The sequence below is a fragment of the Toxorhynchites rutilus genome, chromosome 3, assembly GCF_029784135.1.
Source record: "Toxorhynchites rutilus septentrionalis strain SRP chromosome 3, ASM2978413v1, whole genome shotgun sequence".
Lineage (NCBI taxonomy): Eukaryota > Metazoa > Arthropoda > Insecta > Diptera > Culicidae > Toxorhynchites > Toxorhynchites rutilus.
Genome location: NC_073746.1, coordinates 78,782,658 through 78,797,077, shown reverse-complemented (window position 1 = coordinate 78,797,077; position 14,420 = coordinate 78,782,658). Strand labels below are relative to the sequence as shown.

The 14,420-nt window shown below is 34.8% G+C and overlaps 1 protein-coding gene across 4 annotated transcripts in view; it reads left to right on the top strand.

Moving 5' to 3' along the window:
- Window positions 1-14,420, top strand: part of LOC129774911 (neural-cadherin-like) — a 1,140,595-nt gene that overhangs the window by 820,578 nt on the left and 305,597 nt on the right. The gene's annotated exons all lie outside the window — the stretch shown is intronic.

Below are 14,420 nucleotides of genomic sequence, written 5' to 3'. Positions count from 1 at the left end.
TGCCGTGATGTTTTAATAGTAATGATAGTACTATACCATAAAATAGTATATGTAGTTGTAGTTGTAGTTAGATACCAATGAAATATATTGCTTTTTGTTTTGAAAACAGTATTTTTTCACTTGTGTCGAAAATTAGAACACTTAGAGGTCGAAAATTGAAACAAGTGGTCGAAAATTAGAACAATAGAACATTACAGGGGAAAATGGATATAAGAAAATATGGAGGTATTGTATGATTATTTTTCTTATAAAACCAGATTCAATGAATGTCTATCTCTAACATTGGGACATCTTCCATGAAAAACCATACTGTTTTTGTGATATACAAACGTTTCTTTTACCATGAGCTGGACTTATGGGTCGAATTATAGTGCCTTTACCCTACTAAAAACTAGAAAATAAAAAAAGTAAAAAAAAAACTTTTTTAAGTTAAACGGTTTAATGCACTGAAAGCTAGAAAAAAATAGGCAAGGCAAGTAGCAGTTAGTAGTTATCACATCCCTTCCTTCAATAAACTAGGGCAATGATGAAACTAAAATAAAATCGTGGGGCACATCGGATTTCCATTATCCACAGTTAGTTGTTTCGTCATATGCCTACGATTCTATATTAGTAAATATTAAAAAATTAGTAAATATAAAAGTTTTTTTTTAACTTTTTTTCTTCGTGAACGAGGATCGATTCGAGTTATTCATCCAAAATTATTTGACATTTGCGCACTGTGAGTTCAATTCGAAGAACATAAGCGTCGTTGCAAAGGTGAAAGTTCTGGCTGCCAGCAAATTTACCATCCACCAATTAACACTAGAAAGACTGAAACTTTGTGTATACCTAGACCGCCCAAAAGCAGTCAAAAAGACTTCATTGCGAAAGACTAACTAATGTGTAAAGAAATTCGTTTGAAATAAATTTTTTATATTTTTTTTTATATTATTTACAGTTAGATGATAAGTTGTTTGTACATATTAACAATGGAATAAAATGGGTGGGTTATATCTATGATATAACCGCAAGGCTGACGTGGGACTACCTTAGCAATCATTCGTTTGTATTGATTAAATTTTTGATTGAATGAAACAATTTCCGAATTCGACTGAATCCAATATACTTGCTTTGTGAGTAAAAAGATTGTATACTGCCATGTAAGGTCAATTCATGAATTTTGATAGATTTATTTATTCATGTGCGTCAAACGAATGTAGGCTACATACTTATATATTAATGATACAATGTTTCCTTAAGTTAAATATTATTCCTACTGTACATGTTTTATGATTATGTTCTTTTTTTTTTATCCCATTTATTTATTTATTAGGCTCATTAGCATTTTAGCTGTAACAGAGCCGGGTTTTAATCGTGTACATGTACATATGTTTATGTTTCTATAAACTGTAAATTACACAGTAGTTAGTAGTAGCCATTTAGGCGTTAAGTTTTCTGTTCCATTACATTATGGTAAATTACACAGTAGTAGCCATTTCGGCGTAAGGGTATTCTTTCTGTTCTTCCATTGTTCAGCAGACCGGACAGCGGAGACAGTTGATAGTAATCATTGTTGGGTTATTATTAGAACAGCAGCCCGATGTTTCTTGCAGAGCAGAGCAGTTGTATGGATGAATCGATCTATTTTCGACCGTGGAAAAGAACAGAAAGATGGTCAATTGAGGGCCCTGAAATTATTATGTTCTTTGTTACAAGTAAATTAAATGACAGTCCTTTTACGTTTGATATGATGACACCTTGGTTTAGAAGTCTATATTAGGTAAACACATTTCAGTCGGAACAAAAATGCCCCCGACTTGCATGTATTTGCAATGCCAATTTCCCCACGCTCCATGGATTTGAAGTTAGAGATGTTAGGTAAACAGATTTCAGTCGGAACGAAAATGCGCCCGAATCACATTAATTTGCAATGCCAATTTCCCCACGCTCCATGGATTTGAAGTCTGTGTTAGGGAAATATATTTCAGTCGGAACAAAAATGCCCCTCGACTTGCATGAATTTGCAATTTCCCCACGCTCCATGTATTAAAAGTATGTATTAGAGAAACACATTTCAGTCGGAACAAAACTGTCCTCGACTTTCATGTATTTGCAATGCCGATTTCTCCAACGCTACTTGGTTTTGAAGTCTGTGTTGGGGAACACATTTCGGTGAGAACAAATATCCCCATACTTTCATGTATTCGCGATGCCGATTTCCCCAAGGCTGCTTGGTTATGATGACTGTGTTGGGGAAACCGTAAATCGGGCAAATCGAAACGAGGCAGTTAGGGCGTTTAGATAACGCTTAACATTCTACAGTTATTCAATTGTTTATCTAATGAAAAATAACATTTTATTAATCGCGATAGAAGCGTATAAATATTCCCTATCAGTTGAGTTATAAGCATTCGAAATCTTTCATTTTTTCCTGCATATTATGTGTTTATGTTTTTATTTTAGCCCCCATATACTCCGGTTAGACGTAGTCCCACGTAAAAAATATTTCGCTTGGGAATAAAACTATGCATTATTATTTGTTATGTTTTTTTTATGTGTACATCTTCCGCAAACATACTTTTGACATTTTTCACATATATTCTTAGTTTTATTGTTGCAGTAAAGTAGGATTTGACAAATTTTCGGTTGCATTTGATGATTTTGCAATCGGTCTTTGTAAGTCTTCATATTCTGCTGAATTATTCTATGTATATTCTATATAAAAGCTGTTCTGCTAATTGGAACAAGAACTCTTTCCCTTTGAATAGACATATACTATGTAAACCTGCATCTGGCTTCTGACGGAAATAATAGTTCATCAACTGTTATATTTTGATTGATGGCAAGCCTGACTATTTTCAATGAACATGTCTTTTATTTCCGAAGGCATTTTGTTTTGTTTGTATGTGTCTACTTTTTTTTCATATTTTGTCAAAACGAATAAATCGTAGGATTTGCTAAACCTTTTCTATGGCCATTGTTTTTCAATGAACCAGTTTAATTTGTTTGCCTTGTAAGTTCCACGAGCATATAAAACCTCATTTTACGTATTTCCGGTATTATTGTGATTCAATCGTTCCTCAAAATTCGACAGCCTTCTTCTACTGTGCATTTTTAATATGTTTGATAATATTGTTATTTTTTATCAACAAGAATACATTGATGAGATTATCTGACATAATGTTCTTTTTTGCGTAGCTTGATGACCCTTCCACACACTCAAAAGTAGATCCTCGTTTTCCAGGAATATTACCTTCGTATAATAATAATCGTAATACCATCGATATCTGTTTCGATGAGAAAAAAGGTATTTCCATTTGTTTCTTCATCAGAATCTGAAATAATTAGCATCCTGCATCTATATTGATGACACTTTCATGTTCATCATTGGTGATCGACTATTCATCGCTATCTTCAGTGTCAAATGTTTCACTTTGAACATAATCCGCTTAATCTTCAGATGGTGGCTCAGAATTTGTTGTATCTGATTCTATATCGGAGAAATATTAATTTATGTTCGTTAGATTTTTCAATAATTCAGTTTTATTTCACATTCATTTCCTGAATTTATGAGTCAAAAGATATAAAACAAACAACTTGTTAGCACAAGTATCGCAGCATAAAAATTCGACAACAAATACTACTTGTGCAAATTATAAAATATACACCCAAATCCACAATTTGCCATGTACTTGTATGTTATCATGTGACGGTAATTGAAAAAGTAATGAAAACTGTCATTTCAATACAAAGCCGAACTGGTCATAGAGGAAATTTACTCAATTCAATAATAAGAGTCATTTAATTATTTAAAATTCCCAAGCAGTCAAAATGATTGCTTCTGGGCAATATAGGTAAAACACATATATATGTACAGTAAACCGGGGCCAAATTGATCACTAATTTCAGAAAAATGTGAATATTTCCGATTTATATTGTTAGATTTATACCCAATTATTTCACCCCGGATGACGGTACCAGAAATGAAAGAGGGAGAGGTAACTACAACTATTAATAAACGTATTTATATGTTGTACAAAAAGTCACAGCCTTCCAAAAAACTTGTGTAATTATATACATAGTTGTTTTTCTAATTGTAATTTAAAAGCAGTCAAAATGACTTCCTTGGGCAATCTAGTGTTAAGTATCATCAATAAAAGAGTGAAATCATTTGCACTGGAACTCAGTGTCAGTCGTTTTCATCGCAATAAATGGTTTTAAAAAGTTGAAAAAGCCCCACTGATCTGTGCGGTGATTGAAACCGATTTTGTATCTATAAAGCATTTCCAACATGTCCCACTCGGGATTCTAACTGTTGCTTACAGCTCATTTCCCATTTGTGCACACTTCGCTTTTCGCTCAAACTGACTCACCCAGGGATTATGCAGCTTTTCCACAAAAATTTCCATTACAGTTCGTGACAGGAGTTGAAATTCAAAATCCGATCGATGTTGCCCTTTCAACCCACTCTCAGCTAGTATGAATGTGAGAACACTATGGCGCTAAATCCTATCCGTTCCGCTTATTTACACGTACATGCACTTCTCCCAATCGCGCGCACTTGGAAGTCTTTCCCCCTCATCATCATTTAAGGGCTGCAGTTGGAAACAATTCAAAAAGCCATTTTCTCCAGCTAGTATACCCAGCCTCATCCGGGAGTAGGGGAGCTTTGATTTTAGAATTTTTCAATGTTCCCACAACCATTTACCAGTAACTATTCTCCACACGAGCGAACCCAAAACTATCCGTTGGGAGTCATGCCCCCCTGCCCCATCGAACACCACACCCCGCTTGGTAGCCAGCCACATCCGCTGCTGGGCTCTCCATCGGTCGTAATCGCTTTTAGCTTTTTGAATTGTTTGCTTCACACTCACACATACCCGATTACACCACTTTCGTTGAACACACTGCCGAAAGCCATTAACCTTAGAGTGACTTTTGCTTCGCAACGTTTTAGACTCCACCCGAAACGTGCCGCATTGGGGGTCCCCTTGATACGTTGTTTGGGACATTCCGTGTTTGACTTGTGGAGAAATTGAGAAATTGTATCGTATCATGGTGCTTTATTTGAGTCGCGTGATTACTTGCCCCGCCTCGTGTGATTGCTTGTGGCTGTTCGGGGTGGTGGTTAAATTGATGTTGGGGATGTTTTGTTTCGTTCGAAATTGTGTTCGACACCGTTACTTTGCATTTTTTGTACATCGAAACAGCCAATTGAAGGCATGTTGTGCTCAGTAAGAAGGCTTGGAAAAAAATGTTCATTGTGTTTTGCGAAAAATGTTAACGAAAACGAAATACAGTAATGTTCCGATCACAACAGTATTCTGTTTGAATTGAACCCTTTGAATAACTGATCAACACAAAATCCAATCTGTATACAGGTAAACTTCGATATAACGTACATTTCACTTTCAAAATTGTACGTTGTATCGAATTGTACGTTATATCGAAGCAGAATAAAGTACTCACAAACGTAGTCTATAATACATTATTGTGTTGCTGTTTTAGTAAAGTTAATGAATAACTTCAATCAGAAGACGAAGCCAGCCTTTCTCATGATGTTTCCCTTCGTACTGTTGATTAAGGCTTGGTTCATTTAGAATCCGGAATCACAAAACCAGCTGTATTTCGGGATTGATTGAAAGTACAAAACTTGTTTTAACATCACAATACAGATAATTCATTGTTCTATCAGGAAAAAAAATTTGAAAAATCTTTTCCTTTACATTTTGGAAATGTGTACGTTATATCGAGGTAAAATGTACGTTATATCGAGTGACGTTATATCGAGGGTACGTTATAACGAGGGTACGTTATATCGAAGTTTCCCTGTATTCGTTAAAATGAATTGTCCAGTATTTATATTACACATTTTTTTGGTATTGTTTATCTTTGCTAGAAAAAAGTCTAGTCGTTATTACTATTTATAATACAGAAAAACTTGCAAATGAATTCATTAACGTATTCACGGTGTATCCTCAAATTTGGAAAACAATTTTTTCATCTGACATTTTGTAAACGCTACATGTCTCTGTTAACAGAACTCTCTTCTTCAGACTTCTGATTATTATATACTAGGTAGTGGGGACTGAATCAAAACGGCTGTCAAAAAAGATCCAACGATCAGGAGTGTTATTTTTCTTATGATAATCAACACTATAAAAAGGTATTGTTATCAAAGGCAAAAATAATTAAACTTTTAAGATGAACGAATTACATTTTTCCGTCAATTGTTTAATCGACCATTGCATTTCTGAAAGAGCATCTCATATTGCAAGGCATCAGAACTTGACATAATATCATAACCTACGAATAACGCTTAGTTCACTCCAAGATTTTAATGTGGGAGCCAAATTCGACATTGGCGAGTTTTGATACATACATACATATCAATAGTGAAATGTTTTGGGGACGTTTTTTTTTCTAACGTCGGTGAAAACAGCTTTGCTAATGAAGCTGGCCAAATGAAATCCACGTAATTATGATCCGCTAGTGCTGGTGATTAATGTAACGGTGAAGCAATCTGCGCTTCGTGTTGATGATGGACTTAATCTTCTGAGTCAACTACCGGCTTAATAGTGGAGAAGGCATTACGGTTTCCTTTCCGGTTGAAATGTAACGATGTATTTGTATCAAAATAATCCTGAAAATATGTATGAAAGGTTTGCTACACTTTTGGTTTTCAATAATTCAAATATCGTACTTACTCCACAGATACGGGAACCATTATTCGGAACTAGTTTGTCATCTCCGCAAAAATCGACCCAGCGCGTCTGTAAAAACGTTTCTGAACGCGTTTGTAAAAACGTTTCACTCGTATTCAGGCAGCCTTCACTGAGTAACACATTTTTAATGTCCACTTTCCCAGATATAATATTTTTCCGAACGAAATAAAAACAAACGAAGTCACAGTCACGTAAATGTTTACTCCTGCGTTTTGAAAACATTCGATGAAAAGTGGAACGAAGAGTTGCCAGATGATTTTTAAAAAAATATCTGTAAAAATATGTGAAAGTCTGTTAAAAATGTGGAAATGTCTGTTAAAGTTACGGATCTGTAGAAATGTCTCTTAACGTTGATTCTCACAGATTCATTAATACTTTGTACATCGCAATGCACGTAAGATTGTTTTTTGTATATTCTTGTATACTTTGTATATGTGTATTTTGCATATATACAGCCATTCCATGTCAAATCGATATAGTGGTTCTCAGATTATGATGAAAAGTGGTAGTTTTGTTCTTTATCGCAAAATATTAGACCCGTATTTTTTAAATTTTTCGTTAGGATGACCATTTCCATTTTAGGGTGGTCCGAAAAATCTTTTGTTTTTCCCCACTGAACCGATTATCGACACATCTAATTGAAGCCAATTAGCTAGCTCTTTATTAAAAAAATATTGAACTCGCAAAAAAATGGATTTTATTTTCGTAATGATCGATTGTAGTTGTTTTTTACTGTTTTCGTGGCTTTGGACTAGAGGGTTCTATATTTTTTCATATTTTTCTAGAAAGCTGAGGATGTTTTTCATGACATATTTCGGTTTCAGAGACAGTATTTTTTCATTTTTGAGATATAGTTTTTCAAAGTTAACCGGTGGTCCGAAAAATCATGTTTCCCATTGAGAACCACTTTATCGATTTGATGGAATGGCTGTATATATACTAGCTGACCCGGCTAACTTCGTCCCACACAACATTATTGTTTTGATATGAATTCGTTAAAACGAATTCCTAAACTTTTTCTTATCATAGCATTGTTCTATGGGCAGAATACAACAAATACAACAAAATGTCGGGACGACTCAAAAGGGACCTTTCCTTAATCGGAATTTGCGATTAACAACACACTTGGCCTTCCATTTTTATTTATATAGATATATGGATAGATAGAAGATATGGGAATTCGTTGTTTTGCCTGAAAAACCATTTCCACTTTTGAACAAAGATCAACTTCGCTAGCGCAAATATCGAATGGACTAACAACGCTTATCACGCTGTAATTTTCGGTCATATGGGAATTCAATTTTCCGACATTCCTTCAGAGTTTTCCGAAAATTTTCCGATTTTGCTCTCCACTATATTGATCTACGGGAAGAGATGAATACAAAAAAATAAAGGCTAAAATCGGACCATCCCTTTTTCGGGTTTTCCGCTTACGAATAGATTTGGCCTCCATTTTTATTTATACAGATAGATATAGGCTAACAGTGCGAGGTTGAAGGGATGCTTAAGGACTGGGAAGAAACGGTCTCCGTTATCGCTTGGATGTAGTCAATCTTAATATTTCTCAAAGATGTTCAGTTAGGGCTTTGAGAATCAACTCATTGTCGTTTGCTCAAAAGATACCCCTCTAGGAGAGTCATTTTTAAGGAAATTAGCAACATGTGCCATCCGCATATTTGCTAGAAAATGATTTGCTGGGCGCCGGCAGCGCTAATTCGGTTTACTTGGTTTGTGTACAAGGACGTATACAGGCTATTGTTACCGAACAAAACACCAACAGAATGCAAAAGATACGAAGTACTGTCATCGGCCACTGAGCGATGCTATGCTCACGACATCACTGCGGTGCGACCTATTTTGAGCACATAACCACTGTCGTTACGCCGGGTGGCAAAATGATAATGAATGACTCAAAAAATAGGACTAACGTCATGTGTATTGATATAAACTGAATATAAAAACTTTTTATGTATTAAAACTATGAAAAATGTCATACAGTGAGTAAAATATTGTGATTTGATGAATACCTAGCAAACATTAAATCGCATAACAAGCGTATATATAACATCATATGCCCTAAAATTTGGTTGGCATATGCATGCAAAAGTGGAGGCCATATACATACATGACAAATGCTCACCGAATTTGTTTGGATGAATATGCAACTTTGACCGGCTATAATAGCGATTATGTTGAAATTGAATTGCGATCTAGTATGAATATATTCATGAATTGTCAAAGCACCAAATACGACTTTTGCCATACTCATATACGATTTATTAAAGACATAGAAACAAAAACAAATGGCCCAAAATATTTTCGTGAAATGTTTATTATAGCCTCACAAATCGCCATTTTTATATATGAGTATTTATGTTTGTAGAAATAATAATTATTTGATTGACTTGTGTAGGGAGTAGAATATGAATGTTTAAAATGGCACAGATTGATGTTTGGTGAAAACTGCTCCGATGTGGGTTCGAACTCCGGTCGTCTGAATTATCATCCACCAGCTGTATCGCGCGGCTATCTGAAATTTAATTCAACAGCGGTTAAAACTTTCGAGTGCATCAGCATTTCATTGACATTTCAATATGATGTAAAATGTTCTTTCTTAGGATCTAATATGATTTACTGTTTCATGATTTTCTTCAGCATGCAACACGATTTACTACAGTACTGAATCGATTTAAATTATACGCTTATACGAAACACAAACTGCATCAGCGTAATATACGCATATGATGCGGATTAAATATATTTTACGACAATGTACATCATAAAATTGATGTTGCGAATTGCGACTTAATTTGATAATGGTATATAAAATCGAGTTTTTACATTTTATGCGATTTCAAATATACACGATGCATACTTTGATTGATATTATATGCGATTATGATTTATTCGGATTTCTTGTAAGACTTGGCACGTGCATAATTATACGATTTAATGTTTGCTGGGTAGAGCCTCTCATTTTTCAGAAACCTGTGAAATATTGTTATATCCAAAAAGTCTGCAACAAAAATAAAACATTGATGGGTCTGAGCCTAGGGGCACGGACGGGATCTTGACATAGGCCTGTGTTTGTGTGTAGTAATTGCATTTGAATTGATTTTTTTTATTGTTCAAAATTTGTATTTTTTTCTATTTGGATACACCAAATGGAAGCCCTGAAACTGAACTTGTATCCTTTACGGATTAGATGAGATAACGTGGTAGAATCCAAAACCACATTCTATTCAATAATGTGCACATCATCATTTATCATTTTTAAACACAAGTCTAAATAGTTAAGATCTTCATAAATATAAGCCTAATCCAAGTAAATCTATGACTACAAAAATGTGTTAAGGATAATAATAGCATTTACTCCTTCGTTGTCACGTTACCATTATTTGTAGGGGGTTGTAATAACATTATGGCCAGGTGATGTATATTGAGTATCCTATTGGGTGCTCTCTTGGGAAGTTCGTGTAGTTGCTGTAGTGAACTGATCTCATTGGATGCTGAGTTCTGCTTAAGTATAGAAAAGGGAAAGGAGAATGGGCAAGTGCATTCGAGCTTCTAAGGAAGACATATATGGAGAACATAATATTACGATCGCGACTACTCAAGATGTTATAATCTGATATGCGTGAGTGTACCCTTTCGAATTTCTGAATCATCAGCCAGTTAAATTCATTTATTGTATTTTTTACGTAACCAAACAACATGCTCGATATTATGAAATCCTTGACCACAATCACATAAATTGTTAGTAGCAAGACCTACACGATAAAGACGTTAATTGAGCCCGAATTGATTGAACTTTGAGGATAATAGAGTAAAACTATCTTCCAAGATTATACTTTCATTGATTCTGCCAACAATAAATGCCTGTTTGTTCGAAAATGGAGAATAGCTTGTGATACGCCCGACTCACATTGTGAGCTAACACCCGAATGTAGCCGTCGGGGAGGAAAGCGAGTGGTTAGTGCAATCGAAAAAACATAACCATTTTAATAGTCAAATTGTTTTGCTATATTTGTTTATTTCAAGCAATAAAATACTGGATAAATTTCCTGTTTAATGGTATATAACACAATATATGTCACAATAACGATTTTGAGTATTATGCGTTTGAAAACACTTAATGAATCATTATATTTTTTGTAGAGTGAACCCCCTATATAAAAATCAAAGACATAGCCCATGTCAAAAGTATTTTACAGATATGTCTGTAAATTTACAAACATATATGTAAATCTGGCATCTCTGGTGGTCTGAGAATTTATTGCAAGAAATCGCTTGAAAAAATGCATGAATTTGCTTGAAAATGAAGTGGATTGAGTCCGCACCACTTAGATTATATACACTCCTGATTAGTAATTCTTCTTTGCGTTTCTATTGTGAACAGCATGGGTTCTAAATAGGAATGTCAAGATAGCCGATTCCAGCTTAACAGAGGAGTAAAACTCTAATCTAAGAAGTGAACGGTGAGTGTAACTGTTTCCATTATAATTGACAGCTTGGGTATCGAGTCAGGTTTGATAGCAAAGTCGAGATTGTTGAGTGGTTTTCAAACAGAATTTTCGTGCTTCGACCCAATCGTACGGATTACAGGAGATGTGGAAAAGCGATTGGAAGCATAAAAACCTTATGGCGAATTCGTTTTTGTTCAGTTTCAACCCCAGTGCCAACCTAACTGCTGTCAAAACGTTTTTTTATTCACTCAGTTTCAACCTAGTTCAAGTGCGAAACTTCAACCCGAAACCCGAAAGCTGTTGGGGTCGCACTGAGATATTTCACGTGTTCGCACTCGGGCTCACCATTACAACTATACTGAACTGTCAAGTTTCGAGTATTGTTTTGGAAAATCTAAAAATAAAGACTATGAAAAAACCTGCTGCTTTTGCTTTTATGATGAAATAAGACATTTTTTCCGAAATTGGAAAAACATATTGAACGAACACTGTGTCTGATGATGATTTGATAGCACACCCGGCAAATTTCGTCCCGCCCAAAATTTATTTTTCGTTATCACATCCACGTTTTCTTACTAAGCGCACGTTCACCGATTCAATCGCAGAACTATTCATTGATTGAACTTCTAATCTACCCTTTAAAACTACCTTTTACTATAAAATTCCTAATACCTTCCAAAACTCGTCGTTCAAGATTTTACAACCACTTGCAAATAACACGTTTCTCCGTTACATGGAGTAAGTGTTTGATACAGAAAATACGATAGAATAAAGACAGCCCTAAATCGGACAATTCCTTCCTCGAGTTTAGCTCTTATCAACACATTCGGTGATCCATTTTTATTGGTATAGATAGAAGAAGCTATAGGAGTGAGTTTTTATCACATTAAAATCAATTTCCACTTTCGAACAAAGATCAATTTCGTTAGCGCAAACATCAAATGAACTAACAACGCTTGTCACTATGAAATTGTAGAACATATGGGAATTGAATTTTCGCAAATTTTCCCATTTCTCATTTCCCAACCACCATAGAAACGTGTATTGCCCCCTGAAACCTTTGCATGTCAAATTTGGCTTCACCTGCTTGATTGGTTTTTGAGGTATGCAGAAATTTGTGTTTCATTCGTATCACAGAGACCCCCCCCCTCCCTCAGGGAATGGGGGAGAGGTGTCTAACCACCATAGAAACATTTATTGCCCCCTAAAACCTTCACATGCCAAATTTGGCAGCATTTGCTTGATAGTTTTAGAATTATGCAGAAAATTGTGTTTCATGCCAAGGGAGAGAGAACGAAAAGTGTTTTTGAATACCATTTTTAAGTTTCATAATCACGCTGGAAAAAGCTGGAAAAATTCGAAAAAAAACTGGGAAAAGCTGGACGAGTCGATTTTTTTTCTTTTTTTCTTAATTATAAACAAAATTAGCACGATATACAGTGACAGTGTCAGTAAGTAGCATTTTTAATTTTTCTGTTTGTGATCATACATATCAACACAATAGTTTTGCTACATATTTCGTGTCATTTTAACTAATCCTGTCTTTTATTTATACATGTGTACATATTTTTTGGAAGCTAGAATTTGTTTCTACTCTACTTCTTAATTCTGTTTTGTTCAAATTGTATTCTGAAAACAATCGTTCAACGGTTGCTGAGAAATGTGGCAGAACGAAAAAAAAAACTATTTTTTCTCAATTTGGGAAAAGCAAAATTAATGTCATAATTTTTAGTGATAAAATAATACCCCAAAATAATGAAACATCCAGACGTTAATTTATAGTGAAGTCAACAAAATCCTGGTCCCGGATCTTCCTAAATTCTTTATCTTTATTGCCCAACCGTTCAAGATTAGTTTTTAAGAATGAATATTGAAAATGAAAGAGAGAAGTAAATTCAATGATAGCTTCAGTAAATGGTGGACATATGATATTAAACGCGAAATCAAACAATGTTGTAAATGAAAGGTGTTCGAATTTAATGATGCAATTAGATGTAAGAAGGACCTGTTGAATACAAGGTTGAAACAATTGGGCGACAAGCAAAAAAATGGTCAACATCCATCTGATGATATAAGTGTTTTGAAGTCAAAATACCTGTAAATTGAGAAGGACAGATTGACAAATTACGCTAGATGTTTACATCCATAAAGGAGTATTCTAATCTGGAATTTTTTCAATTTTTTTTCTTCATATTTCTAAAGATTAATTTCTAAGTTGATGTGAATAAATATTTATATTGGGTTGCCCGAAAAGTAATTGCCAATTTCATAACTAAATGGCATTAATGGTATTTATGAATGTCATCTGTCAATGTTATGATTTGTTGATGTGGGACTACGTCCAACCGGGATATATGGGAGGTAAAATGAAAACCTAAATACAGAACATGCAGGAAAAAATGAAAGATTTCGAATACTTATAACTCGAACATTTCTTAATACATCGGAAAGATGTTTGCATATGATGATATAGATGATATTTCTACGCATCTATCACAATGTTATTTTTATAAGATGAACAATTGAACAAATGTGAAATGTTAAGCGTTATCTAAACGTCCTAACTGCCACGTTTTGATTGGTTCGATTTACGGTTTCCCCAACACAGACTTCAAAATCAATGTGCCTGGGGGAATCCGCTTAGGAAATACATGCAAGTTTGGGGGATTTTTGTGGCCATCGAAGTATGTTCTCTAACACAGCCATCAAAACCAGGGTGCCTGGGGAAATTAGCGTTGGAAATACATGATAGTCGAAATTTTGCTCTCACCGAAATGTGTTCCCTAACACTGCCATCAAAACAAAAGTGCCTTACATAGCATGGCGTTTGTTCAAATTCTTTACTTCCATAGCAAATATGTTGAATTGAATTGAATTCGGAAAATGTTTCATTCAATCAATTATTTAATCAATACAAACAAATGATTACTAAACCAACGGTAGTCCCACCTCAACCTTGTTTCTCTTTTGATGTTTATTAGCTGTCACTTTTGGTTAGTTTAAATGCAAATTGCACGTGTTTTTGTAGTAAATTGTAAGATTGGCGTCAGTTTTAGTATAAAGTCCAAAATCGAGAACATTTGTCATATTTTGCTCTTTTATCTGCGTAAAGTAGGAAACGCAGCGCAGGCTGCTGAAAAGTTACGTTATGTGTATGTGGAGGGAGCTTTAACTCTTTGTGGTCGTTTATCTGCTCTCAGCCACCACAGCAAGAAACCATGCTTATCTTATATTTTACTCAACCGAT